The sequence below is a fragment of the Triturus cristatus genome, chromosome 1_1 (assembly GCF_964204655.1).
Source record: "Triturus cristatus chromosome 1_1, aTriCri1.1, whole genome shotgun sequence".
Lineage (NCBI taxonomy): Eukaryota > Metazoa > Chordata > Amphibia > Caudata > Salamandridae > Triturus > Triturus cristatus.
The window spans coordinates 1,220,138,434-1,220,159,742 of record NC_140579.1 but is presented as its reverse complement, the minus strand read 5'-3'; positions in this window follow the sequence as shown (position 1 = coordinate 1,220,159,742).

Genomic DNA, 21,309 nt, shown 5'->3' with positions numbered 1-21,309 from the left:
TCCACAACACCTGACCTACCTATCTTGTTTTACGCACCCCAAAGATCCCTCCGCTCAGCCCAGCTCTCCCTTGCTATGGTGCCGCTCATCAAGAAGACTAGAACAGGAGGCAGTTCCTTCTCCTTCCATGTGGCCAGGGTATGAAACATCCTCCCTCCTCACCTCCAACACACACCAACACTCTCCAAGTTCACGCAGGACCTCAAGACCTGTCTCTTCGACTCAGTGAACATCCGGGACCTGCACGTGCCCCCTGCCCCTCCCGAGCGCCTTGAGACCCTTCGGGTGAGTAGTTGCGCTTTACCATCCTTGATTGATTGATGGCCCGCTACTCCAGAAGGTTGATGTGGGGCTGGGACTTCGACAGAGGCCACTGATTCCCCCCCCCCCCCACCCCCCCCCCACACCTTTCACAGATCGCCACCCTCAAACCAGAAGCAACGCATTGGTCACTGTCAGCTCTGGGTACAGAAGGCAAGAAGGCTGTACTACTGACTCAATCACAGTTCAGTAAGAATCACTGAAGATCTTTTGCAGTGTCTTCCAAAATATCAATTTAGTCTGAGATGTCCCCTTGATATTAAGCCCACTGAGACTTCCGATCCCGCTCCAGAGCCCACATTTGCCACTTGATGCGCTGGAGGCTATCAATTCCGCAGCCTTAGAGTTGGCCTTAGTCCAGTACCACAGTGTTGCATTGAAGGATGCTACTTTGATGTTCAAACATGTATGTAAATATGTGTACTAAAACATGCGGCCTAAACCTGTATATTATTTTTAGCTTTGTACATCAGGCTTTCCAACCTCCTGTTAAACATTGAGGGATTCTGCTTTGTGAGGTTTGAGTGTGGCAGGCAGAAGCCATGTGGAGCAGGTGAAGTCTCTTCAAAATTCACATAACCACACTTCTTGTTGCTTTGTTTTCCATGGAAAATAATTTCATGTTTTTTGGTATTCCTCTCTGCATTTCTTTAAGATGCGGGAGATTTTCACCTTATTCTTAGATTTTCTCCTACACGTTGTACATTAACTGTTGCACCTTATGTGTTTGAGCATGACGGTTCAGAATCCACATGCAGCAGATGATTGATCTTCAAAATTCCTCCAACTTTATTTTTTAAACATGGGTATTTTCAACCTTTTACGTTAGATTTTCGCTTGCCCATTCCACATGAAGAGTTTTAGATTTTTCTCTTGCATGTTTTATATTGGGTTGCTGCTTTGTGTTCCCCCTGATATAGTGATATCACCAGGTCTATGCAGCCTCACAGATCAGCCCTAGTAATTGACCCCTAGCAGCCTGTTGTATTTTGGCAAGCCTCGCATTGTGGGCCGACTGGTGGATGGCCACTACTGACAGCTAATCAGTCATGGGCCTAGACCTGCCATGACTTGGGTGGGTGCAGCACTTTGATTCAGCAATTCATGCCTGGTGGGCTCCTGCAGGTCCACTCTATCTGCACATCTTCGCCCACAGACACAGGCCAGCACGGACGCGTAGGCCGTTGCTGCCGATTTCGATTCACCACTCAGGCTACGCCGAGCGACCTCTGCCTCGGGTCCAGAGAGGGCCCTGTAAGACCTGGGACACTTTTCTTGTCATCTTGCTAGGGCTGTGGTGCGTCCATCCCTGTTCTTCTCCCCTCTAGGAGTTATTCTGAGCTCTAAGAGCAGCCACCTTCTCACGGTTCTGCTCCTGCTGCCTCATACCGCATATCCTCATTATGCCTCGCTCTTTCCTCTGCCTGTTTGCTATACTGCTGTTACCTCCCATGTGTGCCGCGTTCTCTCATGCCTGATTATTAGATATCCTAGTGTTCCGTGCTCTCCCTACTGACCTGACGGTAATACTGTTTACCCCTTCATTGTGCTTTGGCCTCTCCACTCCTTATTGTTAGACTGTGTTTGTTAAAAATCTGGTACATTGTCTCCCCTCATTATTTCTTTCTCTCACCCCTCCTTCTCTCTTCCCCCCCCCCCCTCCCTCCCTCGTCACCAACTCTACCTGTAGGAGAGTAGCATCTGCTTCTTATAGTTACCCCCACTTTTTGCTGATGTTTCACTGTTTTTTGACTTATGCTGGGGTCCTGATTGGCAGGATCCCAGTCAGACTATCTGATTTCCCTCTAAATTAATTCCATGTACTTTAGGTACACTCCAGATTGGATACTGGGGTACCCTTATGAGTCCCTAGTATACGGTACACTATGTACCAAGGGCATAGGTACCCCAGAGGTCTACCAGGGTCTGCAGCATATATTATGCCACCCCTGAGCAGCCTTCCAAAATGACACCACAGGTCTGCTACTGCAGCCTGAGTAAGGTGGTGCATTCACCCCTTACTGTGGTATAGGTTACCTATATAACTTTTGATCACACACATATAAACCTATAAGTCTTAACAATCCTGAAGGCAGGGTGCTTGGTTACCATGTGAGAGGGTGCCCATGCATGAGCAGATCCCCTCTGCAGCCTTCGGAATCTATTCCTCAGGGTTGTATGTGATGCAGCCAGACCATATACTATTAAGTGCATTATAACCTCTTGGTAAATGCTAACTTTGGAATGGCTGCACAGAAACATGTTGTGTTTGGTGTCAAACACTTTGGAATCATACCTCCCTGCCAGTAACTGGCGTGGGAGGTATGATTCCACCCTACTAGAGGGAGAAACATGACTACACTGGTACCAGCTTAACAGACCCCGGGCACCACAAAATGGATGCTGCAGACACAAGTCTGCCCTCCTGCTGCTGGACGAAACTCTGGCAGGGGAAGGCCTGACTATCGGTTTCCTGTCACAGGGAGGTGTGACCACCTCCCAGACAGGCTTTATTGTATTGGGGCTGGGTGGGTGCACTCCAAGAGTGCTTTGATGTCTGCACTGGGGCACGTTTGGTGCCCCTGTGCATAGTCCAGTTCAAACCGGTCCCAGGGGCTACCAGCCCCTGCTCCAGCGCAAAACTGGACAAATGAAATAGGTGTAGCCACCCCTCTTTCCTGACCCTCCCATAGGTGGGTCCGCGGAGTGTCCAATCCCTTCCTTGGGTATAAAGTAGGAACCCCTGGCTACAGGACTTTAGATATTCCTGGAAGAAACTCTGACACTGAATCCTGGATCTTCGACGATCTACAAGACTAGATAACTGAAGAATCTCCCTTGAAGTAAAGGAGTTACTCCCCTGCTTGTCAGGCACCAAAAAGACGCACCTGTTCGGAGTCCTCAGGAGCTTCGGAGATGCCAACAGAAGACTGTTGCCACACAGGAGGTGGGTTTCCAAGCGTCCATGAGGCTTACATGATTCCTCAGCAAACCTGAGACCCGTAGCCCTTGTGGGGACCGCGCAACCCTAACCCCTGGACACTGTGACCATTTCCAGCTGCACACTCTTCCCGGCATTCCCCGAGGCTGTGCTTTGGGCTACTTGTAGTCCAGATCCCGAGCAGCGATTGCACTGAAGATCACTGGCCTACACTCTCCGAGTGTTCCGTGGGCTGGTTCCGAGTGTTTTCTCTCAACACCCCTTCGAGATCTCTTGTCCGTCGACTTGTGGGTCCTTGAGAAGGGCAACTTTACTTTTAGCAGGCTTTCCTGGTTGCTCCACAAGTTCCCTGACTCTCCATTGCTTGGGGAGTCCCCTGGACCTCGCTGGTCCCCACCGAAGCCTTTGTTCTCTCACCGCGTGGGTTGCCTCTGCCAAGGCTTGTTGGTTCCAATCCGGTAACTGAGACCCCATCACTGGACATCCTTTGTGGGACAGCTCGCCTGCGGATCCTTGTCGTCGTCCACTTCTCCTGGTCCTCGTGGCAGCAGAGTCCAGCTTCACCTGTCTTCAACTGAAGCACACGACATCGGTGGGCATTCGCCTATCTTGCCCCTGGTCACTGGCTAGTGACCCAGACTCTGTCCCCTTTGCTTTCAGGTTCTTCCCATCTCGGATCCAAGCTTGGATCTCCTCGGACACTTCTCCTCTTCACGGCAGCAGCACTTTACAGCATCTCGCCATTGAAAACAAGGACGACTTCCGACACCATTTCACACCCATGCACCCGGCTTCCCTGGGTTAGTTAACACGAGTACTCCGGTGCTCCCGTGGGTGTTGACATTAGAACCTTCTAAGTCCAAAAGGGTTTGTTCCTAGTCCTCCTCTAAGTGTCCTTAAACTCTAATTTCTCAACCGCAACTTTGTCATAGCATTGTACGGGGCTCGCACCTGTGTTTAGACACTGCACCAGTCCCCTGTGGGTTTCCTGTGTCACTACCTTGGGTGGTTCTGTGGGGTCCCAGCAAGTCTACGTGCTCTAGGGACTGTGTCTAGCCAAGTCGTGGTTCTTATACCACTTTATTTAGTATATGGTCTCTCCCCCCCGGGCCTGTAGTATATTGTGCTTATTTACTGTGTTGTATTGATTGCAACATATGTGCTTTGACCTCTAATCTCATAAAGAGATTAGTAGGGAGAGTTCAGAAATAAATACATATATATATATATATATATATTCACTGAAAAAACCATAGGTTTCGCACATGTTATAGTTAGCTGGACATTTTACTGATAAAAAACCAATGAAATTCCCCCGTTATAGTTAGTGCAGGCAACTATAACTCACGCGACCGCAATCCTCTGCTGATGCTAATACTGTATTTAGACACTTATTTGCCCATGTCTTCTTCCATTAAATTTTAGCTATACATATATTACAAATATTTTTTTTTGATAAAGACACATATGTCATCAGCAGAGGATTGCGGTCGCGTGAGTTATAGTTGCCTGCACTAACTATAACGGGGGAATTTCATTGGTTTTTTATCAGTAAAATGTCCAGCTAACTATAACATGTGTGAAACCTATGGTTTTTTCAGTGAATTTGCAAGGTTTTTTAAATGCTAATTCCTAACTATAACGTGTGTGAAACCTATGGTTTTTTCAGTGAATTTGTACGTTTTTTTAAATGCTAAGTTACTTTACGCCATTCGTGGCGTGCGCGCCCACTTAACGCAGTTCGTTCCGTGCGCGCACGGTGCGCTTCGCGCACCGTGCGCGCACTTTACGCAGTTAGTGGTGGGCACGCGGTGCGCTACGCGCACCGCGTGCCCACGTTACGCTGGATGGGCCATGTACGCACGATGCGCTTCGCGCACCGTGCGCACACGGAGGACATATTATGCGCTTCGTTGTGAAAGGTAATCTTTTAAATTTTCATTTCGTTCCATATGCCATGCACAAATGGTGCACTTCGGGCACCTTTTGCACACGGGGTGGGGAGAGTATGGATAATTTTTTTTGGGGGGAATAATTTTTACCGTACGCGTACGGTAAGCGTAATCGGCGATTTAAAAAAAAAAAAAAAAATTGACTTTTTGGCCTTGGGGGTTCTTTGGGGACACCTTCATCAAGGCTAGGTGGTTAGGAGCTGTCTAAACAGCCCCTTTACATGTTTTTTGCCTTTGTTTTTCCTCCCCCCCCCCTCAGAGTGCGAGAGAGAAAATGGCGGCAGACGCTTCCTGGTTTCGACCGATTCGAATGTTTACTAAGATCTAACAGCCAATCAGAATCGCGCTCGCGCACGGCACCGTACGCGTACGGTAAGCTTACCGTAAGCGCACCGTAAGTTGCCACAGATATATATATTGATTTAAATGCTATTTTCTCAGGAACTACTGAACAGATTTACACCAGACCTACAAAAGGCACTTCCTTGACCTGAGGACTACCTCTCTGCCAAATTTCAAGTAACTCTGTTCAGCCGTTCGGGCTGTAGCTGTGTCTAAAGGTCCTATGGAAAAATGCATGGGAAAAACGCGTTTTGGGACCCCCCTTTTTTCTCAGCCCCCGCTTGACGAATCCCCCCGAGACTTTCAGGGTAAGAGCGGAGCGTAGCGCCCCACCTATTTTGAAAATTTCGCGAGGAATCGTCGACCGGCGCCAAAGTTATTCCAAATAGAATGTTGCGGTTTTCCTATGGAAACAGGGTCCTAACTATAACTACCTACTGGCGACCGACAGTAGGTAATATATATATATATATATATATATATATATTTGCTCCTCTGTCGGGGGAGATTTGGAAAAGGTTTGAACGGCTTGCTTCTGCGGTGGAGGTACGCACCACCAGCAAGTGTGCCAAATTTGCCCGACCTTTAACCATTTTTGTTGCCCGCGAAAGCGTAAGGGTGAACTGGCGCTACCGAAGACTGTCTCCGGTATAGATCTAAACAACCTTGAAAATGGGTTGAACACGGAGCACAAGTATGTGCTGAAATTAACAAATGTTAATAATTTTCCAACAACGAGGAACCGCCCACTGGAGGGTATGGACTAAAAACTGTTCACAGAACCACAAGTTCCAGGATGCCTTTCGAACTGTGATCGCGCCCACTAGAGGGCTATAAAAATAAATTGAGGCAATCATTGTGGATTTGAGCAGTGCCGTGTGTGCTTGGTTTACCTTTGAGAAAGGTCTTTGTAAGACCGAAACGCGTCCGGATTGCCAAAATTATTAAAAAGTTAAAAGCCAACTGTGCGAGTGCGCCTCCTTTGCTCCTCTGCCGGGGGAGATTTGGAAAATATATATATATCACACACACCTGGTGTAGATCTCCTTTCATTTGGTTATTTAAGAGATTATAGACTGGTAAAACAAGCTGCTTTACATTCCTTCAAAACTTAGCTTGAAGGCTGCTCACCATAGCTACCACTAGGATAGCTTTCAATAAAGGTTGTCTTTAACCTATCATCAATAAGGGTTGTTTGGACTGGTGCAAGGTGCCCACTAGAACTAGTGGACAGCATATACCAGGCCAACTTCTCACACTACCCACATAGCCGGACACACGCCTGACCCCATTCCAGAGACCTGGTCAAGTTCAACCACATCTCGCAGCTCACCTGGGCCAACCACTACAGCATTCACTCCACCATCTCAAGACTTACCAACACTGGCACCATGCTCCCCAACTCCATGCGCAGAAACTTGAAAAATATAGCAGAACAGTGGAACAATACTCTCAACTCTCACCTCCCACAATAAGCTGTGAAAAACTTCATAGAATCCGTCGACATAATTACCACTGCCAAGCAAGCCAGATCCAGATAACTTGTCAGAAGAGCTAGCTGGTTAATCGCTGAGCTGAAATCCACCACATGCAACTGTTGGCAAGTAGAAAGAAGTGGCGCATCAGCAATGAGATGGGGAATCGCACCACCTTCAAGACAGCTCTAAACCAGTACCACCCCCTCCTGATAGGAAAAAAAAGAACGCTCTATCTGACCGCATAGAGGCCAGTACAAAACGAAGCAAGGAGCTCTTCGACATCGTGAATGAGTTCTCTTAACTCCCCAGCCACCAAGAACGACACCACCCCCTCCATAGAAATGTGACACCCTGACTAACTACTTCCATGACCAGATCAGTCAACAACGAAAACTTCAAAAGCCTAACCCCCAGCTGCCGACATAATCAGCCTGCTCACACCCACAAACAGAAACCCCCAACACCTGCTCACCAATTGGGACCTTCACAATTCAAGCCACAATCTCCCTTATGAACTCTATGTAAAAAGGTTTACCCACAGACCACTGTCACCACCCCGCCTTCACCCTCAGGAGCAAGACTATTGGCGACAAGCTCAAAGTCCTGAACACCTTCGTTACCTCAGCATTCTTCCCTGAAGACTGGAGACACGTTTAAGTGCAGCCCCTCCAGAATAAACCATCTGTTGATCCAGGAGAACTGAAGGTCTACCGGCCCATCTCCCTGCACCCGTTTCCAGCAAAGGATCTCAAAGACATTCAACCAGCTACTCGCCAAACACCTAGAACACAACAGTCTCCTGGACTCCTCTGAATCTGGATGCCGAATCAAACACAGCAGAGACGGCCCTCATTGAAGCCACCAACGACATCGGGGCCTTCATTCTCTTGGGCGTATCAGCTGTCTTCAACCCAGTCACCCTTCACATCTTGATCAACAGACTTCACCACATCAGAATCCAGTGAGACGCTCTTAAATGAATCACCTCTCACAGAAGAACTCAGAGAATCCTTCTCGCACCAGTCACCTCTGAGCCGGAGAAGATATGCAGCATTCCACTTGGATCGGTCATCAGCCCCACTCTCCAACATGCACATGACCCTCCCCCCGTCCCCGTCCCCCCCCCCGGCCAACACAGTCAGATCGCCCAGACTCCACATCATCTCCTATGCCATTGACACCCAGATCATCTTCACACTGTCCGAAGACCCCTCCCCCCCCACAGAGACAACTTCCACAGATGTATGAGAAACGCAGCTGATTGGATTAATGGCAGCTCTCCCAAGCTCAGCACGCATAAGACTGAAGTCTTCATCTTTGTGGACAACACCTCACCATGAAACCATGCATGGTGGCGTGCTTAACTTGGCCCATGCCCCGCCCCGACAGACCATGCCCGCAACCTCTGCTTCATCTTGAACAGCCATCCATCTATGAAGAAACAGGTAAACGCAGTCTCATCCACCTGCTTCCACACCCTACCCAGCTTGGCAAGGTCTTCAGTTGGCTCCCATTTAACACCAGAAGGACCGTCATGCAGGCCCTTGTCACCAGCAGTCGGGAACACACTCTACAAAGGAGTCACCGCACATCTTCTGAAGAGACTATAGACAATACAAAACTCAGCGGCAAGACTCTTCCTCATCTCGCAGACAGACCAGCATTACACTCAACATCAAGAAACTACACTGGCTCCTGTTTCGGAAGAGATTCCGGTTCTAGATGCTGATCTACTCGTACAAAGTCCTGCACAACGAAGGACCAGTATACATCAACAAAAGCATAACCTTCCACTAACAGACCAGACACCTGCAATCGGCTTCCCTCTTCCTCGCAGACAAGCCCTCTGATGCCCTGTGGTTAATAGTCGAGGACGCTCCTCACACCTGGTGGCCAAAGCTTGCAATGACCTTCCCCTGCACCTTCTGGCCGTTCCGGCAATTCAGAAAATGGCTCAAGTCCTGGCTGTTAAAATGAAAAGAGCACCACAAAGCAGTTCAGCAACTCCAGTGCCTTGAGACCCTCACAGGTCAGATGCCTTGCTTTATAAATCCTTGATTGATTAAGAGGTCCTAGACTGTCCCCTCAATTGCTCTGTGGCACCTGGATAAGTGTAGGGAACTGCAGAAGCCTGAATCCTGCTTTGTACCTACTTGGAGCCTTGCACAGCAGCAATGACTCTCTGTGGTCCACCTCTTGGATGCCTTTTCAGGCTGCTCGAGTCAAGCGGGCCGGTTGGGGTGTGCCTATACCCTCCCAAGGTTAATATGGCTATGCTGTTGGAGAGGGGCGTGACTAGCTCCCACAGCCGAAGCTGGCCCAAAGACAAATGGACCAGTACATTGAACCTACTGTAGATACCCGGTGGACCGCAGAGCACCTCACCATCAATAACAATAAACAGACATGCCCATCATTCTCAAAGCAATTCAAGGCGCCTGGTATCAGTAGAGACAAAAGTGAATGAGGTCTAGGTGGATGTCACCCTCCTGTGCCAATATACTCACAAAATAGCAGACCGGTTGACTGAGGCTGAAGCCGGGGTCTCAACGGTTGAGGATGAAGTGACGATCCTTAAACTCCAGGCCTCCAAGTTGCTCTCCACAATGGATATACTGGAAGAACGAGCACAGGGTGCTGAAAACCAATGCCTGAGAAAGAGCCTGTGGCTCGTTGGGTTCCCAGAAGGAGTTGAGACCTCAGTGACAGACTGCTTTCTGGAGCAATGGTTCCATTCTTGTGTCCCATTGGATAAGCTGTCTCTTAGTTTCGTGGAGGAGAGGGCGCAGCGGGTCATGGCTAAATGTCTTCCCCCAAGGATTTTCTCATCCCATGATGGGCCACATCTTCAACCACCACTGTCGGTATGTCATCTTCCAGGAGGCTCAAATCACCAATATATGCGCTTCACCACCAAGCTCATGTTCTTCCCAGACTACACCTGGGCAGCCCAGCAATGCAGATGCTTTCTTTAGGTCGTTAAACATAAACTTGTGGCCCTTCAGATCCAATATATGCTCCCACAGCTGGGTCCCCCGTGAGCTCTCTCAGGTACCCCTGGGGAATGAGAACCCACTCAAGGAGAGACAGACCGAACCAGCACAGGTGACTATGGTTATTGAACCCATCTCCTGCTGGGAGTCCACCAGGAGCTCTGGATCCAAAGGCGTCGCTCTCAGGCACCCCCACTCTCTTTCAGACTAAGATGGCGATCATGAGCCACTCAATTGAACCCTGGCAGGTGGAGAGGTGCAGAATGACCCGGTCATGGATAGGCAACCATTGCTGCAGACGCTGTGAACTGTTCTATTGCTATATTGCATAAAAATGTTTTGGATGTGGGGTGGAGGGAGTGTTTTCCTGTGTTCTTTTGTTTTATTGTATGAATTAGAAATTGTTGTCGGCCAGTGTGATCCTTCAATTGAGCAACAGGGAGCCTCCGATGGATCCTGACCCACCCTACTAGTTTCTTTATGTTGAAATGTTGGGCGACAGATACTTTATAGTTGTAAGTATGTGCTGGAGGTGGGGCTGTTAGGTGGGATGGGTTATTGTTCTGTTTTCCTTTTATTCTCGTTTTCTTTTGCAGGCATTTAAATCAAATTTCGTCCACTGCGGGCACTCTCATACAAAATGCTCTACGGCTCCACTAAGTCTATCCCCCTTTGGACCAGGAGGCGTCTCATGAGGAGAGGGGCCAGTTCACCACTTTCCAGTACAGCCCCCAAATGGCTAAGGTAATTTCCTGGAATGTAAACCATGTCCTCAGTTTATAAGAGATCGGCAGTACTTTGCTATATAAAGCGGTTTAGCAACAATGTGGTCCTGCTTTAAGAAACGCATCTTTTAGGTTCCCACTGTCCCTTCGCATCATGTTTGGGGGTGTGGGTTATTTTTAATGCCGTCCAAGACCCCAGTCTTGATATTTTCGAGGCCCTTTGCCCAGGCTGAATTGCGCGCTCATCACAACTTACATTGTAGGCCAACTCAATTGCCCTATGCGATGCTTGGAGATTATGTAACCCCTCACAAGGGCTGTACACTTGTGTGTCAGCAGCGCATAAACTGGGTCAAAGACCTTGAGACCCTCAGAGGTGAAGCATCTGTGTTCTACAAATCATGATTGATTTAATCCGTCTCATTTGGCTCCCAGCCAGTGACCTCCCTTGTATTACAATGCAAAAAGATCCTGACCTGAGTCATCTCAGAACACACACCCCTCTTTAAAATGGAAACCCTTTTGTGCACCTTATGACCTATGTAGCGCATCAATGCCTGGCATCTAGTAGACCAAGACTGTATCGACTTTATAGAGCACTAAAGATCTTCTTTAAGCTCAGCTGTAATACTGTGGCCTCTGCTGGAACCCCTATGGGCGTCCAGTAAACCCACCCTGAGGGGGTCTGACCAAGGGATATGTAGGGGGAAGGAAGACACGCCAACTGGTACAGGTAATGGATTTAGGAACCCATATCCTCTCCTTGGAGTGGTGGACCTGTGGCTGCACCTCGGCGACATTGAGCGACAGCTGCAAGTCCACCACTCTAGATAGAGGATCTGGACTGCCCACCCTGAAACAGATCTTCCTAGAGGGAGTGTGGGAGAGGGTTGGCCCAGCTGGTCTACGAGCATAGATACAAATCTAGCAAGCTCTTATTTTGGCTGGCAGCTTATGCTGCCTCGACTAGAACTGTACCGGCCATTCGCAATTTTCATGGAACCCTTCATGAAAGTATGCCGAGGTTGCTCATGTCATTGCAGTGTAAAAAAGACTTCTATGGTGCAACCCCTGTACCCCCACAGGAGTCTGCATTCCCACTGCTAAAGGAGATTTCCCATGCACTCGATTCCCTGCCTTTTATAGCCAAAAAACTTGACCAAACGATCACAACTGAGGAGATAAACATGGCAATTTCAGATCTCCATTTGGGAAAGACCCCTGGCACAGACTAGTTCAGCATGGAATTCCTTAAAAGTTACCCGACCCATTCGCTCCCTCACCCACTGGCCCTCTAAACTGAGGGGACAGAGCATTGATCATTCACCCCAAGACCTGGCACTGCCATTATTGTGGTGATTTCTAAGGCCAACCAAGCCGCAGAAGATTGCTCCTCGTATATGCCTATCTCTCTCAAAAACGCAGACATCCCATTTTTTCGAATGTCCTAGTGACTACATTGTCAGAAACTGAGTTACCTAGTCTACCCAGACCAAATGTTGAGTCATGCCTGGCAGGAGCACCCGCTGTTGCATACGGAGGGTACAACTCACCCTGCCCCAGGTGTGCCGTTTGAGCAGCCCCCCCTACCGAATTGAATTTGAAACGGCCTTTGACACTGTTTTGTGGACCTTCTTGGAAGCTGTGCTGAAGCACGCAGTTTTTTTAACTTACTACTTTGGGCTCATCAGCCTGCCATACAATGCCCCTGCATCCAAGTCCAGGTACACGGAGTCCTATACCCGCCCTTCCCAGTAGTCATAGGCTCCAACCAGGTCTGTCCTCTGTCTCCATTTCTTGGCTTAGTCATTGAACTCTTGGCACGTCTTATCAGATGCGACTCCCAAATTCTGGATGGCTTTAAGAGGAGGATCCTGAAGAGCGCACAGCTCTGTATGTGGATAACATCCTATTACTTCTGGTTTACATGCAGTCTTTTGGCCCCAGACACCTCCACCTATATGGTGAAGCCTCTGGTCTGCAGATAAACATGAACAAGTCACTGTTGGTACCAGTTGAAGACACAGGAGGAAATTCCTGGTGCCCTGCGATCCCGATATGCTTACTTCTTCAAATAGTTTGAAGTCTGTATATTCTACACCTCACAGCCCTGGCCTGGACTCTTAATTTTCAGCCCCTTTACTAAAACCTTGACTAGGGACCTGTAGAAATGGAGCCTCCTGCCTTTAAGCGCTATGGGGCGGGTAGCTTTATTTAAGCAGATGTGCCTCCCGCTTTTTGTATGTCATTGTGAACTTCCATCACACAATCCGAGGACAGCCCTGTTGTGCCTTTTGGAGGAAGTTGGTTGACTGAGACTGGAGAGAACCTTTATCGGCATGGCAATAGAGGGTTGGCCCAGCTGGTTTACGAGCATAGATACAAATCTAGCAAGCTCTTATTTTGGCTGGCAGCTTATGCTGCCTCGACTAGAACTGTACCGGCTGGGTGAACGCCTCCTCAGCGCCCGACATTGTCACAGCCATCCCGGACGGATACAAGATCTCCCGGAGAGATCGCGTCAACCAGATTGGAGGAGGCATCGCCATCGTACACAAGAACACCATCTGCATCACGACCAACTCCGACGACACCTTCACTGCCGCCGAACACCTCCACTTCCAGATACACTCCGACCCCAAGACGACCCTCAGAGGCACCCTCATCTACAGACCCCCGGGACCACGCGCACAATTCAGCAAAGACATTGCAGACTTCAACAGCCCGCACGCCCTCCCCTCCGCTGACTACATCCTCCTAGGGGACCTCAACTTCCACCTGGAAAACAACAAGGACTGCAACACCACCACCCTGCTGGACAACCTCGCCAACCTCGAACTCAAGCAACTGGTGAACAGCCCCACCCACTACGCCGGCCACACGCTTGACCCCGTCTTCTCATCCAGCAAACACATCTCCTTCAGCCACTCTACCGGACTTCATTGGACTGGCCGCAGCTGCGTCCACTTCAGCTTCAGAAAAACCACGACCCACCCCCACCTGCAACGGGTTCCTCGCCGAAGCTGGAGCAAGATCACCGCCGAGCAGCTGACCACCTCCCTCAGCCGGAACCCTCCCGCCAGCACAACGGACCCTAACAAAGCAGCCAGCAACCTCACACAGTGGCTGACCGCCTGCGCTGATGACCTCGCACCACTGAAGAACCCTCCCAGCTGACCCGGCAGCAAGAAAGCCCCCTGGTTCACCGACAAACTCAAGGACTCCAAGAAGAACTGCCGCACCCTCGAAAGCCTGGCGCCACGACCAGACCACAGACAACATGACCGCCCTCAAGCACGCCACCTGCAGGCAACCGCCCTCAAGCACGCCACCTGCAGGCACCACCAGCTGATCCGCACCACCAAGAAGACAGCTTACAAGGAAAGACTGGACAACAACGCCCACAACAGCAAGGAACTATTCAGCATCATCAAAGAGCTCTCCAACCCTAGCGCCAGAAACAACGACTTATCTCCCTCACAAGACCTCTGCGACTCACTCGCCTCGTTCTTCCACCGCAAGATTGCCAACATACACAACAGCTTCGGCACACCAACCACGCACCCAACCACCAAACCAACGCCCCCCCACCACCACCCTCTGCGCCTGGACACCGGTCAGCACCGAAGACCCCACCCGCACGATGAACACCATCCACTCCGTATCACCTGCCGACCCCTGCCCCCACCACGTCTTCAACAAGGCCGACTCCATCATCGCACTCTAACTACGGGACATCATCAACACCTCCTTCCACACCGCCACCTTCCCGGAGAGCTGGAAGCACGCCGAGCTCAGCGCCCTCCTGAAGAAACCAACAGCGGACCCCACCGACCTCAAGAACTTCCGCCCCATCTCGTTCCTCCCTTTTCCGGCCAAAGTCATCGAGAAGACCGTCAACAGACAGCTCGCCGCCTTCCTGGAGACTAACGGATCCCTCGACCCCTCGCATTCCGGTTTTCGAGCCAACCACAGCACCGAGACTGCACTGATCGCAGCCACCGATGACATTAGATCCCTGCTCGACAACTGGGACACAGCGGCCCTCATCCTCCTGGACCTCTCTGCAGCATTCGACACTGTCTGCCACCGCACCCTAGTACAGCGCCTCAGCAACATTGGGATCCAAGAGAAGGCACTGGAGTGGATCATCTCGTTCCTCGCCGGAAGAACTCAGAGTCCGCCTCCCCCCATTCAGATCCGAGGCCACCGAAGTCATCTGCGGCGTACCACAAGGATCCTCCCTCAGCCCAACCCTCTTCAACGTCTACATGAGCCCCCTCGCTGCCACCACACGCTAACACAACCTCAACATCATCTCCTACGCCGACGACACCCAGCTGATCCTCTCCCGCACCAACGACCCCGCCACTGCCAGAACCAGCCTCCAGGAGGGGATGAATGACGTCGCCGAATGGATGAAGAACAGCCGCCTGAAACTGAACTCAGACAAGGCGGAAGTCCTCATCCTGGGATTATCACCCTCCGCCTGGGACGACTCCTGGTGGCCCCCCGCCCTGGGCGCCACTCCCAAGCCTACGGACCACGCACGCAACCTGGGCTTCATCCTGGACTCCTCCCTCTCGATGACCAGACAAGTCAACGCCGTCTCATCATCCTGCTTCAACACCCTACGCATGATCCGTAAGATCTTCCGATGCATCCCCAACGAAACCAGGAAGACGGTCACCCAGGCACTCGTCACCAGCTGACTGGACTACGGGAACACCCTCTACGCCGGTACCACAGCCAAGCTTCAGAAAAGACTCCAACGCATCCAGAACGCCTCCGCACGACTCATCCTGGACATCCCCCGACACAGCCACATCTCCGGCCACCTGAGAGACCTGCACTGGCTCCCCGTCAGCAAGAGGATCACGTTCAGACTCCTCACCCACGCACACAAGACTCTCCACGACCTGGGCCCCAAGTACCTCAACAACCGCCTGACCTTCTACACACCCACACGCCAGCTTCGGTCGACCAGCCTTGCCCTTTCCGCCATACCACACATCCGCAGAGCCACCACCGGAGGAAGATCCTTCTCCTACCTGGCAGCCAAGACCTGGAACTCACTCCCCATCCAACTTCGGCTGACCAAGGACCATCTCTCCTTCAGGAAGCAACTCAAGACCTGGCTTTTCGAGCAGTAACGGACCCCTCTCCCCCAGCGCCTTGAGACCCTCCGGGTGAGTAGCGCGCTATACAAATGCTATGATTGATTGATTGATTGATTGATTGTTGGGCAAACAAGATATCGCCCGTAACTGGAAGTCGCTGTAACCATGCCTCATTTGATGGGTAGAGGGGGGGTGGACTGGTGTGCCAGCCATGAGAAGCCGATTTACAGGGCCCTGTTTTGCCAAGGAAATTATAAGATGTGGAGCGGGTGTTGGATAAATCATGGCCTGAACGGGTAATGATGTTGATGATAATGTATTTACTATGTCTATATCTCTAATGCATTTTTTTTTAGTCTTGTAGAATTTTGTGGAAAATGAAGAAATCTGAGAACTTGGGTATCAAAAAAAGAATGATGCTTTAAAGTCCCACAGTTTCCTGGATAAGGACAATTTGTCCAAGTGCCGGCAGTGCTAAAGCTAAAGTAGCTGCCACCCATGGGCTGTGCACCACAAAGTTTTATCTTGCCCGCACCACAGGAGACCTAGCAGCAGGCCCAGAAACATTTGGTAGTCTGGCTTACAAATCTACAGTGGCTGGTGCTGGAAAAGAATTTCTGCCTATTTGCAACCATCTCTGGACTTGGATCTTCACGCTGCTCTTCAGAGTTGACAGTAAGTTCCTTTGGTTTCTGACAAAGATTTTGAGTGTGTCAGTGTTTACAAAGTTTATTGAGCAGATGCACTTATTGTGTGAGTCTCGACCCACGCTGGTGTTCAAGATCTCCTCTTGCAAATCTCAGGTGTCTTTCACACACAAGACGACGTCCCAATTCTGGTCACATCACTGCCTAGGGTGACAAACTGGTCTTCTCCAGCAGCAGTGTACCAATGGCGATGGCCCTTGAATCCCCATGAGCCTTTCCTGGTATACAGAGATTGTGTTACTCGCCTAAGGAGGGAAGCTTCTTGGGGTCACAGCTGTAGCCCTATTATTTTAACATCGCTGAACCAGGACAACCGTCCCTAAGCTCTTGTTGCTCACTCTTGTGCAGTGGTTGTCTCTCACATTTATGGCAGCCCTATAGTCTCTGATGTATTGTATTGTTAAAACGCGATGGCCCTAAAGTTTCAGTCCCCCCTTTTCTAATTCAGGGGTCATGTCTCGCTTGCAGACAGGTAGTCCGATCAGTGCAGTGGTCCGGATGCACCCTAACCTTTCATTCTGCCTCTCAGATTCTTGCACCATGACTTCTAGATCTTGCTACTGCCTAGCTCTGTCCTGAACCTCAGAGTTCACTGGTCTTGGGTTAGGTAGAAGGTTGTGCACTAGGTGAGAATTCTTGATCCTCTTGGGTGATGTTTCCTCAGCAAGCATGTGAGATTGGACGACCCTCTGGGTCACAATCCTGGTTGCAACAAGCTGAACTCTTGAGTTCTTACATGCTGATGATCAGCTTCATTTGACCAAGTCTTCGTCTCAAGCCTCCTATTTAAACATTTTCCATATACACTGTTAGATTTTGTCTCTCTGCTTTTCATGTTCGTGTAACGGGTGGCCTATTTGGAAATGCCCACATCTTATGACACTGTAAGTCATCTATCACTAAAGAACAGTCGTCAAATTTGGGAACTCCCAACACAGGCCACCTTGATTTTTTCATCAGTGATCTGTGGTTTTAAAGGTTACCCGTGACATTGGTCCCACTCGTTGTGATTCCCTTATCAGTCCTATAGTCTTCGACAGATGTGCTCAGGCCTCCTTTGACCACTGATTCCTTACGAATGAAAGAGTTACCTTTTGAAATGCAGGGCAGACCCTTGCTCTCCCTTCACCCTGTGTTTTCCCTTCCAGTTTGAGAAAATGCAATCCACATTTCTATTTTTAAGATTTATTGATTGACATCTGAACTTAGTGTTGTTTGCTGTTGATTATTATTAGACTTTTTTGACTACAGTCTGTCACATGACCTCTTCAGACTTCATGGCAGAAGACAGAGTGCAGGAGTTGCTACGCTTATTGCGAGAAGCAGGGTGCCTTGATTCCCTGTTGGACATGGGAGCGATCTCTGTGTCAGTTCGTCCGGCTAGCCGCCGCAGTATTGGCATGCACTCTAAGGCAGAGCCAGGGGACATTATGAAGCCTAGGTAGTTGGATGGGCCACTTGTGGGTTCAGGGAGGGCCTCTGAAAGCAGGGAGATGTCTGAGTGAAGTGAGGGTGGCAGGGTCGCAGACAAGTGGTATAACTCAATGCACTTGCAGTGCAAGACGCTTCCCGCTTGGACTCATGGCCCGCAGAGAAACAGAGATAGCTAGCATAATGAAGCGCATGTGGGGGTTGGGCAAAAGTCATGGCAAGCGAGTCCGGGCACAGAGGTGTCTTGCCCAGGGTAGTAAACAAAGACTGATGCATTGTGGTGCGGCCACAGAAGAAAGCAGGCTAAAGCAATTCACAGGCAATGTTGCACAAAATAAGGTTACAGTTCCTCATATAGGGTGAGGGGGTGATATGGCTGATAGAAGGAACGGGTGGGTGTACAGGGATTCGGTTGCAGGGGGGGGGGGGGTCTAAGTGATCAGATCTGAATGTCATCAAACACCCAGAAGGGTGTCCAGCTTCACCATTGAGCAGCTCCTCATTGGGCTGATGATGCAGTGCCTGACCAGCTCCTCAGTGGGGTTCTTTAGCTTTGATCTTAGCCGTATTGATGAATTCAAGTGAGTGGGTGTAAGAGAAGGGTGGTGTCTCGGTGACCGAAAATAGCCTAAGGAGTGCTGAGGAGACTTTTACTAAAGTGGTCCCCTTGACAAAGTAAAAACAATGGAGCTGTCACGGGTAATGATGTACCAAGATAGCTTCAAAAAGGGTGACGTGGGATCTGCCTGACGTAGGCCAAGCACATAGTCCACAATAGCTAGGTGGGCCTCTTTGAGAGTTCTCTCCCAGCCTTTGCTAGACATGGTGGTCCCCTCACAGGATGACCAAACAGAAGCTCAAAGGGACTAAATACCACTGCTTTCTGTGGCACTTCTCTGTAGGTAAAAACCAGACATGGCAAAAGGACATCCGTAACCTTCTGAGTTCATCAGAGAGTCTTGTGATCATACCTTTTTTACATTTTCGTGAATACGATAACAGAAAGCAATCCCAGAAGTACATCAGTGTTGAGCAGACGACGCAGTAATATAAAGAATGCAAAGCATCTACTCAGTATGTTACATGGAGATACATCAATGCAATTAGGTGCATAAATAGACACGATGTTTGATCAACGACGAGCAGAATCTGGTACGCACAGGGCTACAACACATGCAGTGAATAACAGGGTTGTTGTCAAATCATCCCACAGGGTGAAACCCTTGTCTGTCTGCACCATCAGGCAGGACCATCCCCTTCAGTCACATCCATCTCTTTTCCCGATTTATAGTGCTGATACAGACCCCAAAAACGTTTAGGGCGATTCTAGGGCGATAGTAATTCACTATACAATTCAGATTGTGTAGTACATTAAACCATATCTTTTGACCAGTCTTTGACAGTAGGAGCTTGTCCTCGAACACAGCGCATCGCAACCCTGCGTTTTGCAAGCAGTAGACCCATGTCTATTAATTGGCGTGTGTCTTTCAGCAGTCGCCTTGTACAACCCGGCAAAGCCAATAGTGGGTCCAATGGCAGTGGTAACCCTGTGATTTTGCTCACCATGCGAAAATCTCCAGTGGTTCGCAATCACTGGGCACGACCAGCGATATGCAAGAACACAGCTGGCGTGACTCTACACCGCTCACATTCTGCAGAGTCACGGAGGGCATATCTGTGCAGCCTGTCAGGCGTATAATAAACTCTATTAAGGAACTTAAAATGAATGACCGTGTATCCCATTCAAGGAAACATTCTGCGTGACCTCACAGCAATATGGCAAGGTGATGTCATGGAGACCCTCCCCAAGATCATTTTGCCATTCCAGCTAGCCTTGCTGAAGTGATTCCTACGATAGTCCTGTGATACGTTCTAAATACTGGAGACTATCTTACTGGGAGATTCCGTACACAGAAGGAAAGAAAAGGAGGCTATCTCGGGCAGTTCCGTCATGTCCTCCCCAAGTGTTCTGCGAATGGCATGCCTCACCCTGTGAAAATGAAACTTCACAAGCGATGTGTGAACATGCACTTCAGCCTCATTATCAGCTCATCCTCTAGCCGTGCCTTCAGAAAGTAGCTCCCCAATTTTAACAATGTTAATTGATACCAGTGCGTGGACCACCTCTCTTTCACGGTATGCTTGCAGCCAATGGCATCACTCCAGCGGGGTTGAAGGGAAATACAAGATAGTGGCCGCCTGCCTTTTTAACAAATTTTGACATGCAGGAGTACCCGAATTAACGGAGTCCAAAATACCAGCTCGCCTGAAACAACAACAATGAGAGAGCAGGGGGCGCAGCCGCAACCATTTCAATCTGTACATGTGGGAGGCCAACTTGCTGGTGTACCCAGTGGTACGCATGTGAACCTTGTTCCACACAATAATTTAATTCTAATTCCGGGGCCCGCCTCAACACTACCTGCATGAAAGGATTTCTCAGCGTCGAGAAAGACCTCAGCAGCTTTGGTTTCCGGCTTAATATGCAGCAGCTTTGGTTTCCGGCTTAATATGCTGTATTGTTCCAAACTCAGTCGGTAGATTGTATGTCAAGGTATGCCCTGGGACAAACCCTGATTGTTCCGGACCAACAAAGAAAGCAACCAGCGGGCCAGCTGGTTAGCTAAGATTTTAGCGAAGAGCTTGGTATCCACATTAAAAAGTGACAGGGGCCTAAAGGATGAACATTCATTAGGGAGTTTGTCTGGCTTTAATAATGTAACTGTTAAGGCTTCCCTCGTTGAGGGGGCATTCCCCCCACCCCCTATCTCCTCAAAAAGAGTAATCCGGTGTGGAGTAAGCAACTCCTTAAAGAAAGCAACAGTAAGGCCATCTTGCCCTGGGGTGCTTCCAGCACACATTGCATTTAGCGCAGCAAGCACTTCCCCTGCATCTAACGGCCTCATTAGGTGCTCCCTATGCTCATCAGTCAACCAGGGCATCCAAATATGTTCTAAGTATTCTTTGATCGCTGCATCATCAGCAGTCACTCTAGAGTGGTACAGATAGGAACAGTACTGATCAAACTTATCTGCTATTGCTGTTGGGTCTCTCAGTAGCTCGCCACTCTCTGCACGCAACTCAGACACACAGCCCGACTCCCACCAATCTCTCAGCACAGCTTCTTACACTGAGCCCGGCCTTTCCCCTCCCCATATGTTTTGGCAACTGCGTATTTCCCCATGTGTTTAACCTCGCTGTCGGCGATTTCGTGGTACTCCTCCAATGAATTTAATTATTCCGCTACCCGAGCATCCCAACTCACCAAGGCCTCCTGCTCTATCTCGATCAACCAAACG